Raw genomic sequence first — 12,548 nt, 5'->3', positions numbered from 1 at the left:
AAAAGGGGCCGGCCAGGATGACAGAATACGATGCGACTGGCGTCAGTCTGATGACGTCATGCACATGCGCGTGCGCAAAGTCAGTGTTGAGTGTCAGAAGCGCGATCGCAAGTGGGCGCATGCGCAGTGGTATGTCAAGGTCTACTAAGGGAACTGGCAGACTGTGTTTGTGCATAGTGAAGTAAATAATGAGGGTAAAGTAAATAATAATAAGGATGGCCATAGGAAGTCTATTTAAAGTACTAGAATGTAGTTAAAGGTGTTGGCCTAATGTATCTGGAGGGAAAAATAATTAGTATAAATTAGTCATTTATTCAGAGTCAATGATATGGACGGACCGTGGAATAATAAGTGGGATGGAAACGTTCTATCTCTATATCTGATATTAACCCATATCCCAAAGTATATCTTAGTCTTATACTATATCAATAACAGTATATTATGCTATATCTCTAACGGCATACTACTACCTGTCTGATACTGGTCATTTCACCTGTAGAAAATAAAGAGGGGGGGGGGGGGGGAGGGAAAAGAAAATTATTATTCGAAAATGGATAGATGTCACATAATAGAAATAAGAGATCGTCCGAGCTCAGTAGTATACAGACATAGGCAACATAAATTGGAAACATAAATTGGAAAATTCAAGAAATCAAGAAATGCAAAAATCAAAAGTCTCTGTTTAATCCACCTGGTGTCAAAGTATTAAGTTCATAGATCCAGTATGCCTCACGTTGTTTTAACCGCGCTCTCCTGTTTCCTCCTCGCCTTGCCGATGCTACTTGTTCAAGAATTTGGAATTTTAATTGGTTAATCTGGTGATTTGCTGAAATGAAGTGATGCGGTACTGGTAACTCGGTTTTGTGGCAACGGATATCCGATTTGTGCTTGGAGATGCGGTCTCGGACACATTGGGTAGTCTCACCCACATATGCGAGGCCACAGGGACAGCGGATCAGGTAAACAACATAAGTAGATGAGCATGTGTAAAAGCCTTTCGGGTGATATATTTTGCCTGAATGAGGGTGAATAATCCTGTTACCTCTAATGACATTGTTGCATTGAGTGCAGTTGAGGCATGGGTAGGTACCTGTTTTTGATGGTGCTAATGTGGTTTGTTTTAATGAGGGTTTTAATGATCCAATATCTGCCTTCACTAGTCTGTCTCTTAAGTTTTGGGGTCTTTTGTAACACATGCGGACTGGCGACTGGAATTCAGGGATGTCTGGATAAGAATCTTTGAGAATCGACCAGTGTTTTTTTATTACAGTTTGAATTTTAGGCATGATGGGGTGATATGTTATTACTAGGGGTAGACGGGGTGATGATGAAGTAGTATTGGAAGGGGAATCTTGGTAAACAGGAAGAGTCTGCTCTCGTTTGAGTAGAGGAAGTGGATATCCTCTATCTTGAAATTTCTGAGATGTTTCTTGTAGTCTTTGTTGCTGAAGTATGGGGTCTTTGACAATACGAGCTACCCTTTGGAATTGTGAGCGGGGTAAGGATCGTTTGGTGGTGAGAGGATGGCAACTGGAATAATGTAGAAGTGTGTTTCGGTCTGTGGGTTTGCAATATAAATCTGTCGTTAGTGTGCCTGTAGGGGTTTTGATCACAACCGTATCCAAGAAGCTAATTGATTGTGCATCCGTATGTGCAGTAAATTGTAGATCAGGATCAATGATATTGATATATGACAGAAATTCGGTAAATGTATTTTGGTCACCTTGCCATATGCAGAATATATCATCGATATATCTGTGCCATGTTAGTGCATGGGTCTGGAAAAGGGCATTGGAATAGATCCAGTCTTCTTCAAATTGTGCCATGAATGCATTAGCATAGGGCGGCGCCACGTGCGCGCCCATGGCGGTCCCTTTCTTTTGAATATAAAAGTTGTCGCTGAACATAAAGAAATTGTGCTGGAGCACAAATTCTAATAGGCGTACACAGAAAGTTTGTGCTATTGGAAGGAGTTCGGAAGTGCTTAGTAGTGCGGTGAATGCTTTGATTCCTTTGTCATGAGAGATTGAAGTATATAAGCTATTGACATCTAATGTCACTAATATACTGTCTGAGGGTAGGTCCCGTAAATTGGAAATAATGGTTAGGAATTGTGAGGTATCGAGTAGGAAGGAACGTGTTTGTTTGAGGAGTGGAGTCAGAATCTTTTCAAGGAATTTAGAGAGTGGTGAGAGTAAAGAGTCCGTGGAAGCTACAATAGGCCTACCAGGTGGGTGGGTGAGATTTTTGTGTATTTTGGGCAGAATGTAAAACACTGGAAGGATAGGATTGTTGTTGAGAAGAAAAGTATGAGTAGGTTTGTCAATGATGTTGAGTTGAAGCTGATGGTCTAAGAATGTAGAAATATCCTTAGCGAGTTGGAAGGTGGGGTTGTGTTGTACTTGCTCATATGTGGTAATGTCAGATAACTGTCTCTGTATTTCCTGAATATAGTATGAGGTATCCATTACAACTATCGCTCCCCCTTTGTCGGCTGGTTTGATGGTAATTGTTCTATCCGCCTGTAGTGCATTCAAAGCCATAAGTTCCTCACTTCTTAGGTTAGAAGGAACATGAAGTTCTCCATTTTTCAGGGAACTAGTATGCCTTTTGATGTCTCGATTAATAAGGTCAATGAATGCTTCTACGCCATGATACGTTTTAGGGGGCATGTAGTTGCTTTTATTTCTCAGGCCCATTGTTGTGATAGATAGAGGAGTGGGTAATGTAATCGGAGGTGATGTTGTGATTTGTTGTGAGAAATGGGCTTTAAGTCTCAGTGTTCTATAAAATCTATTTAGTTCCTGTTCTAAAGGGAATGGTCTTAGATTGCCATATGGGCAAAATGAGAGTCCCTTTGATAGTAGGTTCAGTTCAGCAGGTGAAAGAGTTCGTGAGGAAATGTTCACTATAAGGTTCCTACCTGTGAGCGGGTCTGGATGCCTGTTGGTTTTGGGTCGGTGGGTGCCTCTTCCTCGGCGTATGTGTTTCTTCGTCGTTGTCGGTAACCACGCCTGGGAAAAAAACGTTGGGAGCGGTATGATGTGGATCTCTCGCTGCCCGAGGAGGAGGAAGCATAGCCTGTGTATTGGGTATATCCATATCCTGATCTTGTATCTTGCCATTGCCATCTGTAGACTTTGTTGAGTTGATAATCCTCCGTATCTCGGATGAATTTGGTGCGTTTTATATTCTCCAGGTATTTTCGATGTTCCTCCAATATTTTGTCTGTCTTCTTCTTTAATTCGGACCATTCGGAGGTAGAAGTTGTTGATAGTAGTTGGCTTTCAATTGCCGTAAGTTTCTCCTTGGAGTCTTGAATAGGGATGAGCGAACTCGAACTGTATAGTTCGGGTTCGTACCGAATTTTGGGGTGTCCGTGACACGGACCCGAACCCGGACATTTTCGTAAAAGTCCGGGTTCGGGTTCGGTGTTCGTCGCTTTCTTCGCGCTTTTGTGACGCTTTCTTGGCGCTTTTTGAAAGGCTGCAAAGCAGCCAATCAACAAGCGTCATACTACTTGCCCCAAGAGGCCATCACAGCCATGCCTACTATTGGCATGGCTGTGATTGGCCAGAGCACCATGTGACCCAGCCTCTATTTAAGCTGGAGTCACATAGCGCCGCCCGTCACTCTGCTCTGATTAGCGTAGGGAGAGGTTGCGGCTGCGACAGTAGGGCGAGATTAGGCAGATTAACTCCTCCAAAGGACTTGATTAACTGATCGATCTGCAGCTGTGGATCATTGAGCTGCTGATCCTCAATTGCTCACTGTTTTTAGGCTGCACAGACCGTTTGTCAGTCTCATTTTTCTGGGGTGATCGGCGGCCATTTTGTGTCTTGTGGTGCGCCAGCACAAGCTGCGACCAAGTGCATTTAACCCTCAATGGTGTGGTTGTTTTTTGGCTAAAGCCTACATCAGGGTGAAGCTGTCACACCAAGTGCATTTAACCAGCAATAGTCTGTTCATTTTTTGGCCATATACAAAATCAGGGGCAAGCTGCGCCTGTCACCAAGTGCATTTAACCCTCAATGGTGTGGTTGTTTTTTGGCTAAAGCCTACATCAGGGTGAAGCTGTCACACCAAGTGCATTTAACCAGCAATAGTCTGTTCATTTTTTGGCCATATACAAAATCAGGGGCAAGCTGCGCCTGTCACCAAGTGCATTTAACCCTCAATGGTGTGGTTGTTTTTTGGCTAAAGCCTACATCAGGGTGAAGCTGTCACACCAAGTGCATTTAACCAGCAATAGTCTGTTCATTTTTTGGCCATATACAAAATCAGGGGCAAGCTGCGCCTGTCACCAAGTGCATTTAACCCTCAATGGTGTGGTTGTTTTTTGGCTAAAGCCTACATCAGGGTGAAGCTGTCACACCAAGTGCATTTAACCAGCAATAGTCTGTTCATTTTTTGGCCATATCCCAGTCTAATTCTGTCACTAAATCCATACCGGTCACCCAGCGCCTAAATACTAGGCCTCAAATTTATATCCAGCTAAATCTGTCCCTAGTGCTGTAGCTGGGCGAGTTATTTAGTGTCCGTTCAAGCACATTTCTTGTTCTGGGTTGAAATACAATTCCCAATTTAGCAATTTCATAATTTAGTGGTTCCTGCTATATCAGAGCTATTTGAAATCTATCCCAAAAAGGGTATATAATATTGAAGGTGCACATTGGGTCATTCAGAATAACTTCACACACACCCGCTACTGTGTATTTCCAAGTCTAATTCTGTCACTAAACCCATACCTGTCACCCAGCGCCTAAATACTAGGCCTCAAATTTAAATCCCTCTAAATCTCTCGTTACCCACCGCTGTACTGTTGTTGCTGGGCAAGATATTTAGTGTCCGTCAAAGCACATTTTTTGTTCTGGGTTGAAGTACAATTCCCAATTTAGCAATTTCATAATTTAGTGGTTTCTGCTATATCAGAGCTATTTGAAATCTATCCCTAAAAGGGTATATAATATTGAAGGTGCACATAGGGTCATTCAGAATAACTTCACACACACGCTTCTGTGCATTTCCAAGTCTAATTCTGTCACTAAATCCATACCGGTGACCCAGCGCCTAAATACTAGGCCTCAAATTTAAATCCCTCTAAATCTCTCGTTACCCACCACTGTACTGTTGTTGCTGGGCAAGATATTTAGTGTCCGTCAAAGCACATTTTTTGTTCTGGGTTGAAGTACAATTCCCAATTTAGCAATTTCATAATTTAGTGGTTCCTGCTATATCAGAGCTATTTGAAATCTATCCCAAAAAGGGTATATAATATTGAAGGTGCACATTGGGTCATTCAGAATAACTTCACACACACCCGCTACTGTGTATTTCCAAGTCTAATTCTGTCACTAAACCCATACCTGTCACCCAGCGCCTAAATACTAGGCCTCAAATTTAAATCCCTCTAAATCTCTCGTTACCCACCGCTGTACTGTTGTTGCTGGGCAAGATATTTAGTGTCCGTCAAAGCACATTTTTTGTTCTGGGTTGAAGTACAATTCCCAATTTAGCAATTTCATAATTTAGTGGTTTCTGCTATATCAGAGCTATTTGAAATCTATCCCTAAAAGGGTATATAATATTGAAGGTGCACATAGGGTCATTCAGAATAACTTCACACACACGCTTCTGTGCATTTCCAAGTCTAATTCTGTCACTAAATCCATACCGGTGACCCAGCGCCTAAATACTAGGCCTCAAATTTAAATCCCTCTAAATCTCTCGTTACCCACCGCTGTACTGTTGTTGCTGGGCAAGATATTTAGTGTCCGTCAAAGCACATTTTTTGTTCTGGGTTGAAGTACAATTCCCAATTTAGCAATTTCATAATTTAGTGGTTTCTGCTATATCAGAGCTATTTGAAATCTATCCCTAAAAGGGTATATAATATTGAAGGTGCACATAGGGTCATTCAGAATAACTTCACACACACGCTTCTGTGCATTTCCAAGTCTAATTCTGTCACTAAATCCATACCGGTGACCCAGCGCCTAAATACTAGGCCTCAAATTTAAATCCCTCTAAATCTCTCGTTACCCACCGCTGTACTGTTGTTGCTGGGCAAGATATTTAGTGTCCGTCAAAGCACATTTTTTGTTCTGGGTTGAAGTACAATTCCCAATTTAGCAATTTCATAATTTAGTGGTTCCTGCTATATCAGAGCTATTTGAAATCTATCCCAAAAAGGGTATATAATATTGAAGGTGCACATTGGGTCATTCAGAATAACTTCACACACACCCGCTACTGTGTATTTCCAAGTCTAATTCTGTCACTAAACCCATACCTGTCACCCAGCGCCTAAATACTAGGCCTCAAATTTAAATCCCTCTAAATCTCTCGTTACCCACCGCTGTACTGTTGTTGCTGGGCAAGATATTTAGTGTCCGTCAAAGCACATTTTTTGTTCTGGGTTGAAGTACAATTCCCAATTTAGCAATTTCATAATTTAGTGGTTTCTGCTATATCAGAGCTATTTGAAATCTATCCCTAAAAGGGTATATAATATTGAAGGTGCACATAGGGTCATTCAGAATAACTTCACACACACGCTTCTGTGCATTTCCAAGTCTAATTCTGTCACTAAATCCATACCGGTGACCCAGCGCCTAAATACTAGGCCTCAAATTTAAATCCCTCTAAATCTCTCGTTACCCACCGCTGTACTGTTGTTGCTGGGCAAGATATTTAGTGTCCGTCAAAGCACATTTTTTGTTCTGGGTTGAAGTACAATTCCCAATTTAGCAATTTCATAATTTAGTGGTTTCTGCTATATCAGAGCTATTTGAAATCTATCCCTAAAAGGGTATATAATATTGAAGGTGCACATAGGGTCATTCAGAATAACTTCACACACACGCTTCTGTGCATTTCCAAGTCTAATTCTGTCACTAAATCCATACCGGTGACCCAGCGCCTAAATACTAGGCCTCAAATTTAAATCCCTCTAAATCTCTCGTTACCCACCGCTGTACTGTTGTTGCTGGGCAAGATATTTAGTGTCCGTCAAAGCACATTTTTTGTTCTGGGTTGAAGTACAATTCCCAATTTAGCAATTTCATAATTTAGTGGTTCCTGCTATATCAGAGCTATTTGAAATCTATCCCAAAAAGGGTATATAATATTGAAGGTGCACATTGGGTCATTCAGAATAACTTCACACACACCCGCTACTGTGTATTTCCAAGTCTAATTCTGTCACTAAACCCATACCTGTCACCCAGCGCCTAAATACTAGGCCTCAAATTTAAATCCCTCTAAATCTCTCGTTACCGCTGTACTGTTGTAGCTGGGAAAGTTATTTAGTGCCCGTCAAAGCACATTTTTTGTTCTGGGTTGAAGTACAATTCCCAATTTAGCAATTTCATAATTTAGTGGTTCCTGCTATATCAGAGCTATTTGAAATCTATCCCAAAAAGGGTATATAATATTCAAGGTGCACATTGGGTCATTCAGAATAACTTCACACACACGCTTCTGTGCATTTCCAAGTCTAATTCTGTCACTAAATCCATACCGGTCACCCAGCGCCTAAATACTAGGCCTCAAATTTATATCCCGCTGAATTTGAATACAATACATTGGGCCAAATAATATATTTGTTGTTGTGGTGAACCATAACAATGAGAAAAACATCTAGTAAGGGACGCGGACGTGGACATGGTCGTGGTGGTGTTAGTGGACCCTCTGGTGCTGGGAGAGGACGTGGCCGTTCTGCCACATCCACACGTCCTAGTGTACCAACTACCTCAGGTCCCAGTAGCCGCCAGAATTTACAGCGATATATGGTGGGGCCCAATGCCGTTCTAAGGATGGTAAGGCCTGAGCAGGTACAGGCATTAGTCAATTGGGTGGCCGACAGTGGATCCAGCACGTTCACATTATCTCCCACCCAGTCTTCTGCAGAAAGCGCACAGATGGCGCCTGAAAACCAACCCCATCAGTCTGTCACATCACCCCCATGCATACCAGGGAAACTGTCTCAGCCTCAAGTTATGCAGCAGTCTCTTATGCTGTTTGAAGACTCCGCTGGCAGGGTTTCCCAAGGGCATCCACCTAGCCCTTCCCCAGCGGTGAAAGACATAGAATGCACTGACGCACAACCACTTATGTTTCCTGATGATGAGGACATGGGAATACCACCTCAGCATGTCTCTGATGATGACGAAACACAGGTGCCAACTGCTGCGTCTTTCTGCAGTGTGCAGACTGAACAGGAGGTCAGGGATCAAGACTGGGTGGAAGACGATGCAGGGGACGATGAGGTCCTAGACCCCACATGGAATGAAGGTCGTGCCACTGACTTTCACAGTTCGGAGGAAGAGGCAGTGGTGAGACCGAGCCAACAGCGTAGCAAAAGAGGGAGCAGTGGGCAAAAGCAGAACACCCGCCGCCAAGAGACTCCGCCTGCTACTGACCGCCGCCATCTGGGACCGAGCACCCCAAAGGCAGCTTCAAGGAGTTCCCTGGCATGGCACTTCTTCAAACAATGTGCTGACGACAAGACCCGAGTGGTTTGCACGCTGTGCCATCAGAGCCTGAAGCGAGGCATTAACGTTCTGAACCTGAGCACAACCTGCATGACCAGGCACCTGCATGCAAAGCATGAACTGCAGTGGAGTAAACACCTTAAAACCAAGGAAGTCACTCAGGCTCCCCCTGCTACCTCTTCTGCTGCTGCCGCCTCGGCCTATTCTGCTGCTGCCGCCTCGGCCTCTTCCTCCGCCTCTGGAGGAACGTTGGCACCTGCCGCCCAGCAAACAGGGGATGTACCACCAACACCACCACCACCACCTCCGTCACCAAGCGTCTCAACCATGTCACACGCCAGCGTTCAGCTCTCCATCTCACAAACATTTGATAGAAAGCGTAAATTCCCACCTAGCCACCCTCGATCCCTGGCCCTGAATGCCAGCATTTCTAAACTACTGGCCTATGAAATGCTGTCATTTAGGCTGGTGGACACAGACAGCTTCAAACAGCTCATGTCGCTTGCTGTCCCACAGTATGTTGTTCCCAGCCGGCACTACTTCTCCAAGAGAGCCGTGCCTTCCCTGCACAACCAAGTATCCGATAAAATCAAGTGTGCACTGCGCAACGCCATCTGTAGCAAGGTCCACCTAACCACAGATACGTGGACCAGTAAGCACGGCCAGGGACGCTATATCTCCCTAACTGCACACTGGGTAAATGTAGTGGCAGCTGGGCCCCAGGCGGAGAGCTGTTTGGCGCACGTCCTGCCGCCGCCAAGGATCGCAGGGCAACATTCTTTGCCTCCTGTTGCCACCTCCTCCTTCTCGGCTTCCTCCTCCTCTTCTTCCACCTGCTCATCCAGTCAGCCACACACCTTCACCACCAACTTCAGCACAGCCCGGGGTAAACGTCAGCAGGCCATTCTGAAACTCATATGTTTGGGGGACAGGCCCCACACCGCACAGGAGTTGTGGCGGGGTATTGAACAACAGACCGACGAGTGGTTGCTGCCGGTGAGCCTCAAGCCCGGCCTGGTGGTGTGTGATAATGGGCGAAATCTCGTTGCAGCTCTGGGACTAGCCAATTTGACGCACATCCCTTGCTTGGCGCATGTGCTGAATTTGGTGGTGCAGAAGTTCATTCACAACTACCCCGACATGTCAGAGCTGCTGCATAAAGTGCGGGCCGTCTGTTCGCGCTTCCGGCGTTCACATCCTGCCGCTGCTCGCCTGTCTGCGCTACAGCGTAACTTCGGCCTTCCCGCTCACCGCCTCATATGCGACGTGCCCACCAGGTGGAACTCCACCTTGCACATGCTGGACAGACTGTGCGAGCAGCAGCAGGCCATAGTGGAGTTTCAGCTGCAGCACGCACGGGTCAGTCGCACTACAGAACAGCACCACTTCACCACCAATGACTGGGCCTCCATGCGAGACCTGTGTGCCCTGTTGCGCTGTTTCGAGTACTCCACCAACATGGCCAGTGGCGATGACACCGTTATCAGCGTTACAATACCACTTCTATGTCTCCTTGAGAAAACACTTAGGGCGATGATGGAACAGGAGGTGGCCCAGGAGGAGGAGGAGGAGGATGAGGAAGAGGGGTCATTTTTAGCACTTTCAGGCCAGTCTCTTCGAAGTGACTCAGAGGGAGGTTTTTTGCAACAGCAGAGGCCAGGTACAAATGTGGCCAGCCAGGGCCCACTACTGGAGGACGAGGAGGACGAGGATGAGGAGGAGGTGGAGGAGGATGAGGATGAAGCATGGTCACAGCGGGGTGGCACCCAACGCAGCTCGGGTCCATCACTGGTGCGTGGCTGGGGGGAAAGGCAGGACGATGACGATACGCCTCCCACAGAGGACAGCTTGTCCTTACCCCTGGGCAGCCTGGCACACATGAGCGACTACATGCTGCAGTGCCTGCGCAACGACAGCAGAGTTGCCCACATTTTAACCTGTGCGGACTACTGGGTTGCCACCCTGCTGGATCCACGCTACAAAGACAATGTGCCCACCTTACTTCCTGCACTGGAGCGTGATAGGAAGATGCGCGAGTACAAGCGCACGTTGGTAGACGCGCTACTGAGAGCATTCCCAAATGTCACAGGGGAACAAGTGGAAGCCCAAGGCCAAGGCAGAGGAGGAGCAAGAGGTCGCCAAGGCAGCTGTGTCACGGCCAGCTCCTCTGAGGGCAGGGTTAGCATGGCAGAGATGTGGAAAACTTTTGTCAACACGCCACAGCTAACTGCACCACCACCTGATACGCAACGTGTTAGCAGGAGGCAACATTTCACTAACATGGTGGAACAGTACGTGTGCACACCCCTCCACGTACTGACTGATGGTTCGGCCCCATTCAACTTCTGGGTCTCTAAATTGTCCACGTGGCCAGAGCTAGCCTTTTATGCCTTGGAGGTGCTGGCCTGCCCGGCAGCCAGCGTTTTGTCTGAACGTGTATTCAGCACGGCAGGGGGCGTCATTACAGACAAACGCAGCCGCCTGTCTACAGCCAATGTGGACAAGCTGACGTTCATAAAAATGAACCAGGCATGGATCCCACAGGACCTGTCCGTCCCTTGTCCAGATTAGACATTAACTACCTCCCCATAACCATATATTATTGGACTCCAGGGCACTTCCTCATTCAATCCTATTTTTATTTTCATTTTACCATTATATTGCGATGCTACCCAAAGTTGAATGAACCTCTCCTCTGCCTGTGTGCTAGGCCTAAATATATGCCAATGGACTGTTGCAGTGGTGGCTGACATGAAGCCTGATTCTCTGCTATGACATGCAGACTAATTCTCTGCTGACATGAAGCCAGATTGTCTGTTACGGGACCTCTCTCCTCTGCCTGGGTGCTGGGCCTAAATTTATGACAATGGACTGTTGCAGTGGTGGCTGACGTGAAGCCTGATTCTCTGCTATGGCATGCAGACTGATTCTCTGCTGACATGAAGCCAGATCGTCTGTTACGGGACCTCTCTGCTCTGCCTGTGTGCTAGGCCTAAATATATGCCAATGGACTGTTGCAGTGGTGGGTGACGTGAAGCCTCATTCTCTGCTATGACATGCAGACTGATTCTCTGCTGACATGAAGCCAGATTGTCTGTTACGGGACCTCTCTGCTCTGCCTGTGTGCTAGGCCTAAATATATGCCAATGGACTGTTGCAGTGGTGGGTGACGTGAAGCCTCATTCTCTGCTATGACATGCAGACTGATTCTCTGCTGTCATGAAGCCAGATTGTCTGTTACGGGACCTCTCTGCTCTGCCTGTGTGCTAGGCCTAAATATATGCCAATGGACTGTTGCAGTGGTGGGTGACGTGAAGCCTCATTCTCTGCTATGACATGCAGACTGATTCTCTGCTGACATGAAGCCAGATTGTCTGTTACGGGACCTCTCTGCTCTGCCTGTGTGCTAGGCCTAAATATATGCCAATGGACTGTTGCAGTGGTGGGTGACGTGAAGCCTCATTCTCTGCTATGACATGCAGACTGATTCTCTGCTGTCATGAAGCCAGATTGTCTGTTACGGGACCTCTCTGCTCTGCCTGTGTGCTAGGCCTAAATATATGCCAATGGACTGTTGCAGTGGTGGGTGACGTGAAGCCTCATTCTCTGCTATGACATGCAGACTAATTCTCTGCTGACATGAAGACAGATTCTCTGTTACGGGACCTCTCTCCTCTGCCTGTGTGTGTGCTGGGCCTAAATATATGCCAATGGACTGTTGCAGTGGTGGCTGACGTGAAGCCTCATTCTCTGCTATGACATGCAGACTGATTCTCTGCTGACATGAAGCCAGATTCTCTGTTACGGGACCTCTCTCCTCTGCCTGTGTGTGTGCTGGGCCTAAATATATGCCAATGGACTGTTGCAGTGGTGGCTGACGTGAAGCCTCATTCTCTGCTATGACATGCAGACTGATTCTCTGCTGACATGAAGCCAGATTCTCTGTTACGGGACCTCTCTCCTCTGCCTGTGTGTGTGCTGGGCCTAAATATATGCCAATGGACTGTTGCAGTGGTGGCTGACGTGAAGCCTCATTCTCTGCTATGACATGCA

The sequence above is a fragment of the Bufo gargarizans genome, chromosome 4 (genome assembly GCF_014858855.1).
Source record: "Bufo gargarizans isolate SCDJY-AF-19 chromosome 4, ASM1485885v1, whole genome shotgun sequence".
Taxonomy (NCBI): Eukaryota; Metazoa; Chordata; class Amphibia; order Anura; family Bufonidae; genus Bufo; species Bufo gargarizans.
This window is presented reverse-complemented; position numbering follows the sequence as displayed.